Source organism: Balaenoptera physalus (assembly GCF_965194825.1).
Source record: "Balaenoptera physalus genome assembly, chromosome: 6".
Taxonomy (NCBI): Eukaryota; Metazoa; Chordata; class Mammalia; order Artiodactyla; family Balaenopteridae; genus Balaenoptera; species Balaenoptera physalus.
The window spans coordinates 99,005,447-99,014,213 of record NC_138885.1 but is presented as its reverse complement, the minus strand read 5'-3'; the positions used below and the strand labels follow the sequence as shown (position 1 = coordinate 99,014,213).

Genomic DNA, 8,767 nt, shown 5'->3' with positions numbered 1-8,767 from the left:
AAGTGAGTGTTTTTGTTTTCTTTAGATACATGCCCAGAATTGGAATTACTGTATGATATGGTAGTTCTATTTTTAATTTTTTGAGGATCCTCCATACCATTTTTTATAATAGTTGCACCAATTTACATTCTCACCAACAGTGCACACAGGGTTCCCTTTTCTCCACATTCTCACCAGCACTTGTTATTTGCCTTTTTGATAATAGCCATTCTAACAGGTGTGAGGTGGTATCTCATTTTGGTTTTGATTTGCATTTCCTTGATGATTGGTGACGTTGATCACCTTTTCATGTAACTGTTAGCCATCTGTATGTCTTCTTTGGAAAAATGTCTATTCATATCCTCTGCCCATTTTTAAATTAGATTTTTTTTTTTTTGCTATTGACTTGTATGTGTTCTTTATAGATTTTGGATATTAACCCCTTATCAGATATATAACTTACAATTATTTTCTCCCATTCGGGGGTTACCTTTTCATTTGTTGATGGTTTTCTTTGCTGTGCAGAAACTTTTTAATTTGATATAGTCTCACTTGTTTATTTTTGCTTTTGTTGCCTTTGCTTTTGGTGCCAGATTTAAAAAGTCATCTCCAAGACCGATGTAAAGGAGCTTACTGCCTATGTTTTCTTCTAGGAGTTTTATGGTTTCAGGTCTTCCATTCAAGTCTTTAATACATTTTGAGCTAATTTTGTAAATGGTGTAAGACAGTGGTCCAGTTTCATTCTTTTGCATGTGGCTGTCCCGTTTCCCCAGCACCATTTATTGAAGAGGCTTCCTTTTCCCCATTGTATATTCCTGGCTCCTTTGTCATAAATTAATTGACCATATATGCATGGGTTTATTTCTATTCCGTTGATCTATGTGTCTATTTTTATGCCAATCCCATACTGTTCTGATTACTATAGCTCTGTAACATAGTTTGAAATCAGAGCAGGTTATGCTTCCAGCTTTCTCAAGATTGCTTTGGCTATTCAGGGTCTTTTGTGGTTCCATGCAAATATTTCGATTGTTTGTTCTGTTTCCGTAAAAGATGCCATTGGAATTTTGATAGGGATTGCATTGAATCTGTATATTGTTTGGGGTAGTATGGACATTTTAACTATATTGATTCTTCCAATCCATGAGCATGAAATATCTGTCCATTTATTTGTATCTTCAATTTCTTTCATTAATGTCTCAGTTTTCATTGTACAAGTTTTCACTTCCTTGGTTAAATTTATTCTTAGGTATTTTATTCTTTTTGATGCAATTATAAATGGAATTATTATCTTAATTTCTCTGATGGTTGCAGAATTCTGTTTTTAACATCCGCCTTTCTCTCCCTCACGTCCCACTCTGCAGAGGTAGCTTTTGTTTAACTATAGCCAGTCTGTCTTCTTCCAGACATCTCTATACACAAATGTGAATATTTAATTTTTTTGCAAATGGGATCAGTACTACCTTTTTGCATCTTGCCTTTTCCACTTAAGATTATACTGTGAACATCTGGACATATGTGCACGTTCAGTATACATAAAGGTTTACCTCATCCTTTTATTAGCTGCATAGTATAGAGTTACCTTGATTTTTGATCTGTGACTTTTTCTCTATTAGAACCAATACTGCTGTGAACACCCTCATACATTTTCTTGTACTCTTGTGTGAATGAGTCTGTAGGGTAAGTTCATTAACATGAGACTACCAGGTCAAAGAGTATGCATGCTTTGCAGTTTGATGTATATTGCCACTTGCCTTCTGAAAAGGTGGAACCAATTTTTACTTCCTTTCAGTGTCTTGAGAATGACTGTTTTCCTCCATCCACATTAACTTTCTGTGTAAACAATATTTTTAATCCTAGCCATTCTGATAAATAAAAAATAACTTCACACTATGATTTTGATTTTTTTCATTGTAAGGTTAAGTATCTTTTTTATATTATATTGGCTACACGTAGTTTTTGTGAATTGCCTTTTTATTTCATTAACCTGTAATTAAATTATATTAAGGAAATTGGCATTCTTTTTACATAAATAGGAAATATATTTCCCAGTTTTCTGTTATGTGACTTTGTAAATGGTATTTTGTACTGTACTGATTTTTAATTTTGTATATTCAGATTTATCACTTTTTTATGGTTTCTAAGATTACAAAATACTTACTCCACATAAACGTTTTTCTAACATTTTTCTCTAATATTTTTATAGTTTAAAAATACTTTCACGGTTTACTTTTTATATTTAAATCTTCCATTTATCTGGAATTACATTTTTTATGAAATGAGTTAGAGATTCAGCTTTATTTTTCCCCTGATGGCTAACCAGTTGTCCCAACATCATTTATTAAATAATTTATCTCTCCTCACTTTTATTGTGTACTAAATTCCCATATGTATTTGAATCCATACCCTGGGTATACAGATATCCAGCATAAACAGCACAAACACAGCAGATAATATTCTCAAAAAACAAGATGTATGAAGTCATAATCAGTACTGACTGGTGGTTTGCTACTTGTTGACACCTTGAGGCAAAGAATAAAAAGTACCCACATTCTTAAGACAATGGCATGCAAGCTAATAAAGAGCACCATTTCAATTTATATGCAGGGTTTGTTTTTCCTCACATCAGTAACCCAGCAATTTATTAGATCACAACCTTCTAGCCAGGAACTCATTTTGGTTTCTCATTTAATCTTAGGCATTTCTGGTCTCATAAAAGCTGTTAAGTAATAATAATGTTGAACACTTATATTGTACTTTTCATCCCTAAGTTCTATCTAAACATTAACTAATTAAATGCATTGATGAAAGGAAGGGATTTGCAGACTTCTTCAGGAAAACTGGTATCTGGTTGCACACCTGGGAGGGGATGATTCCTAAAAAGCATTAACTCCCTCTTTGAATGGTGCTCAGTGAGCAGAGGAATAAAAAGCTGGTGACATTATTTCACTTCTTTTGAAAATTTCCTTGGGTATCTTCTAATTAGTCAGGTTAAACTCACCTTTTATCTATCTCCCCAGATATTTCCTTTCTACATTCCTGGGGGTATTCAACAAGCTTCTTTTGATGTTTTCCCTGTCTGTTAATCACAAAATCATAGAATCTTCAAGCTGAGAGAAATCCTTACTGATCATCTAGTTTTGAATGACTTAGTATGATCACTTTATTTTGTAGATGAGGAAACTGAGGCATGGAGAAGTTAAGTGACTTATTAATAAGGTCAGACAGCTTAGTGGGGACAAAACTGGGAATAGAAGCCAAGATGTCTAGCTCCCATTTCAGATCTAAATCAGCTTCAATCCTTTTTTTTTTTTTCTCTTTGTGATCATCTGAATTGCTTTTCCCTTTTCTTTAACTTTTTTTTTTTTTAACTCCACCCTTTCTGTACTTCTTCTTCCCTTCTTTCTGCCTTTTATGTCTCTCCTAACCCTTAGTGGGTCATTCCCTTATATGATCAGGGAATATTGCTCCTATTTCTCCTCTATTTCTCTATCCCTTTAAACATGGGGTCTTTTGTTGTTTTTCTGTTAAGATGTCCTCCATTGGCCTCTACTCAGGTCCTCTCTGAAAAGCTGTATTTCTTCAATTTCTCCCACATACATGCATTCGGGGAGTTGCTTTGTTTTGCTTTGGTTTTTTCCAGCTGTAGTTGCTTCTTCCTTTAATTAAATTACTTCTCTAGTTTTGGTAAATAGCCTAGGGTTTAAGTTGATGTCAAGTCCATTTTCATCACAGAATTTCATGTTACTTTAATCGATGAATTTCCCAGTCATTCACTCAATAATAAGAATCATACCCATGTTCAGAAATTCACACAAGATGCAACCACTTAAGAGAATTTTCATACAAGTAGTAAGTATGCTGGACAATAAATCTTTACATAAGCCAAAGACAAATCCAGTTCAGATCAGGACTGTGGGAGTAAACCTGGACCAGACTGTGCATCTTGTTTCCAGGCAGGGACTGAGTCAGTTTAGAAGTCCTCCATTTCTATATGGTGGATCAGTGGGCATCCAGTGACCTCAGGATTCTCAGGCTGAACCAAAGCCTGAGGCTGCACTCTGACCCTAGATGCCCTCAGAAAGGCCCCTTCCTAGAGTAGTGCAGGGTGCTTAAGGCGGTGGAGGGGCATCTGACATAGCCCAGCTGGGTGATCTTAGACAGCTCACATCACCTCTCTTGGCCTTAGTTTTCTCATATATTAAGTAAGGAAGCTGAGTTAAGGAAACCACTTAGAGCCTTTCCTTGTTTACTATTCAATGAGTAATAATGACATAACTAGGGCCAAAATGAATAGTAGAGATCTAAATATGACTTATTTTCGACACATAGCTAATTAACTCAATAGAGGAGTAAGATTCTGCTGACCATACCATGAGAATTTTCTGGAACTGTCTCAATTTAAAATATTTTAATCTATTTTCCCCTAAATAATACTCATGCACTTATATGAGACCATGTGGCCTGCTTTGGGGCTCAGAATATGTGGGCCACATAATTGTACTTACTGTTTGCAAATGCTTCTACTGAAGTTTCATGAGGTTGTGGCTTCACGAGGCCACACCCCTTGAGGCACTTTCCATAGTGCAGAAAAACTGAAATAGGCCCCTTCCCGTATATATATATATTTTTTTTTTCAATAAATTTATTTATTTATTTATGGCTGTGTTGGGTCTTTGTTGCTGCGCGCAGGCTTTTCTAGTTGTGGCGAGCAGGGGCTACTCTTTGTTGCGATGCATAGGCTTCTCATTGCGGTGGCTTCTCTTGTTGCGGAGCATAGGCTCTAGGCACGCAGGCTCAGTAGTTGTGGCTCGCGGGCTCTAGAGCACAAGCTCAGTAGTTGTGGCGCATGGGCTTAGTTGCTCCGCAGCATATGGGATCTTCCTGGACCAGGGCTTGAACCTGTGTGCCCTGCATTGGCAGGTGGATTCTTTTTTTTCTTTTTTTCTTTTTTAATTAATTAACTTATTTATTTTGGCTGTGTTGAGTCTTGGTTGCTGCACGTGGGCAGTTGTGGTGAGCGGGGGCTACTCTTCGTTGCAGTGCGCGGGCTTCTCATTGGAGTGGCTTCTCTCGTTGCGGAGCACGGGTCTAGGCACACGGGCTTCAGTAGTTGTATGCGGGTTCAGTAGTTGTGGCTCACGGGCTTAGTTGCTCCACGGCATGTGGGATCTTCCCGGACCAGAGCTCGAACCCATGTCCCCTGCATTGGCAGGCGGATTCTTAACCACTGCGCTACCAGGGAAGCCCCGGCAGGCTGATTCTTAACCACTGCCACCACGAGGGAAGTCCCCCCCGTATACTTTTGTGAATAAGAAATTTATGTTCTTGGGCTCAGCTTTACCATTCAGCCATTGGAGAAAATTGAAATTCGTTTATCTGTTATTCCCTGAGATAGTTTCCATCAGGAAGCAAAATATAATTTGATAGGAATGGTGATGACCACTCACAGATCTACCCAATTATACTAACCCAGATAGTCCAGATTAAATTATCACATAGTTTCCAATATCTAAGTAGAAATTGTCACCTTTGGGAGAGGATCAGATAAGAGCTAATTGGTGACATCATAATCCACCCTCAGTGAAGTATTTGATTAGCCAAAATCTTAGTCCTGTTAGAACAGTCCCATAATGGATAAAGAAGGGTGTGGAGCAGCTAATTAGAGAAGACACAGTTTTCTGTTTATATACAAACATCCCAGCATTAAGCCATGATAAGGAGCTCAAAGGCTAATTATGGGGAAATGGGGTTTTAACAAACTTTTTGAAATAAGAAAATTCCCTATGCTTTTTATTTTCTATTTTTGAGAAAAATATGGTAGTATGCTTTTTATTTTCTATTTTTAAGAATTTATTATTAAAAGGAGTAAAATTTAGTTAACTAGACTTACTGTGGGGTGATTTTACAGTGTATACAAATATCGAATCATTACATTGTACATCTGAAACTAATATAACATTATATGTCAATTTAAAAAAAAGAGTAAAATTTAGAATTGAATGAGAACTCAGAATATTCTTGCTGTGGTTTAGGTTTTCAAACTTGAGCAGACTCCATAGGCTGTTTTACTTACCTCTCCAGGAACTCACCTGGCCTAGATCACTAGACGTCACTGTCCCCACCTGTTAACGCTGAGAAATGTCACTCAGAGAGAAAATAGTGAGTGCAGCCTTTCATAGCCCTCTGGCCAAGCAAATGCAACCTAAATTATATTTGAAATCATTTTACAATGCGTGACAATTTTGATTCTTCCACTAGTAACCAGGCTAGCTTGTTACTGGTGAGTGGCAGGTGGCTTTATTTAACATGAATGGGGTCTTTTGGTTAGACTTTCAGAGGAGGGGCCATTTGTCAAGTGCAGCAGCCCTCTTCATCAACGTATTCCCAACAGTTGTCCAGAATCTAGATGTTACACAATGGCTGAGGAATGCCTGTATTGAAATGGAAGGTAACTTGACAAATCAGGGGGAAGGAATTCGTCGATGCATAAATTCAATGAGAAAGAGCTTTTTCTTTCTTGCTTCTTGTCCAAGTCCCCAGTGCTCTGTCCCTCTCCCCATGTAGATTTTGAATTTTGTGGTGGTGCTGAGGGAGTGAAGGTAACAGACATAAAAGAATCATTTGTGCCCTTTTCCCAATCCCACAGATTTCTATTGGCTGCAGACCTTGAACATGACACTGCAATTTCCTGGTGCCACACATGAGTAATAAGCAGCTGTTTCTGAAACTGTGGTTTGGAGAAGGCAGCACTAGGTTATTTTTTAACTTAATTGTAATTTTCGATTGGTCTGCAAGAAAGCAAATCAAATAAAGTCTGTTGTCTTAGTCTGCAAGAAAGCCATAGGCCTCAAATTCCAATGCTGACCATCTTGACCAGAATAGAAGAGGGGGGAAAATGTGTGTATCCCTGAGCTGGAAGTTCGACCAGGCAGCTTTCGTGGGCTGCTGTCACACAAGAAGCATAAGCATATTTGGTATATTTGTCAGTTAGCTGGATCATGGTGAGTGATATTTGACTATTCCTTGAGTTCTAGAAGTACCTGAAATGATAGAGTGAAAAGAATTTGTAGAGGGACTGCAAAAGACAAAAATAGAAAAATCTTGAAGGTACCAACTTGATATTGCATTTTGTCTTTATCTTACAGTGCAATTAAGGACACATAATTTTAAGTTACAAACAGAAGTGTTCATTCTTTGAACACCAGGTCAGTATGATACCTCTGGAATAGTCATATATGCAACACTCCCAAATTAAATGAATCAGACTAGGATTTTCCTTAGTACAAGAAATTAAGTTTAATGGAAAACAGAAACAAACTCTTTCACCCTATTTTGGACATATGCCTTTTCTCAAAGAGATAAGGCAATTTGGTATACAGAGAAGGTGAGGGAGATTGAGGAGATGGACAAAGAGCTACATATGTTTTCTGCTAATTACTTTGTCATGATTTTGTTCCCATAGAGAGACACTTTGGGGAAAATAACTAAACCTGGGATAACCAAACCTCATCTCAGAGGTCTGTTTCACTAGCACCTACAACATATCCAAATGACCACCTGGTTAACTGAAACCACCAGCCTTCTAATGCTAAAAATGGCCTTGTGACTTGTGATGGACTGATATAAAGTTATATTAACCTGTGACCAGGAAAAGAGTGAAAAAGAGGGGCTCCTTGGGCTTTGGTCTTCTTTCAGGCTGCCATCTTCCTATTGTTTGTGGTATATGGTCCCAACCTTAAGTCTCCACCAAGATGGCTAGGAAGTGGGAGTGAAAAGCAGGATTCTTGAGGGCAGGAGGAGATGGTGGGAGGCAAGACACTTGATTTCTTTTTAAGCGATTATCCCAAGTAAAGATATATCTGCTTTTTAAAAAGCACCCTAGGAGATGTCACACCTGGAGCCTGCTTCTCTTAGTGATGAAACCTCTAGACCAGAAGCCAGACTAGCTCCCCGGTGCTGCTAGTTGTTATATTCAAAGACAAGATTTAAACCTTCCAAATATACCTTTACCCCTTGAAATGTATCAGTATAAGGTTTTTCTTTCTATAATATTAAAGAAATGTTTGTCAATTCTAAAATAAACTTATAGAATATTACCTCACTTTTCTGGAGGACAAACTTCCAGCAGCTTCAGCCCTTTGGAAGAACATGGCCCTGAACCTCAGCTGACAAATAGGAGGAGCAGTTACTCAAGTATAAAGAAGCAGAAAGGGTCTCTGAATAGCTGAACTGCCACCAAGTCCATGTGCTCTTCGTGCTCCTCCCTAAATCACACAGCAGAATGAATGATTCAAAATGTTGTGACACAAAAAGAGCACAAAGATATGACTGCTACAGCCAAGGAAAAAGACTGGGAAGCATCCTCAGTCAGTCAACAAGAACTTAGGTGCCTGACAGAGAGGGGCTATTAAAGACTAGTATGAGACTCAATCTTTGTCTTTCAACAGTTTACATTCTCTTAGGTTGCTCCATATAAAATTGCCATTTTTATAGGTAAAATCACCATTTTATAGGCAGTATCTCCACTTTTATATTTTCAATCTACAGTTGGACAAGCAAAACAATCACATGTTAAACAATAGCAAAAAAATACAAAGGAACATCAATTTCTATTTATATTAAATTATGTGATGTAAAAATAAATTGTATGAAGCCCAAGAGATCCGTGGCAGGTGAAGTAGCCAGAGATGGCTCTCCAGATCAAGCCAGAATAGATCTGAGCGTTAAAGCCTGGGTGAAATTTAAATAAGTGTTAAGAGAGGAAGTGAAACTCCAGGTAGAGGAAATA

General features: G+C 37.7%; 1 protein-coding gene across 5 annotated transcripts in view; it reads left to right on the top strand.

The window, feature by feature from the left end:
- Nucleotides 1-8,767, top strand: part of PLEKHM3 (pleckstrin homology domain containing M3) — a gene marked incomplete at its 3' end in the record, with an annotated part of 187,702 nt that overhangs the window by 138,626 nt on the left and 40,309 nt on the right. The window lies entirely within an intron of this gene.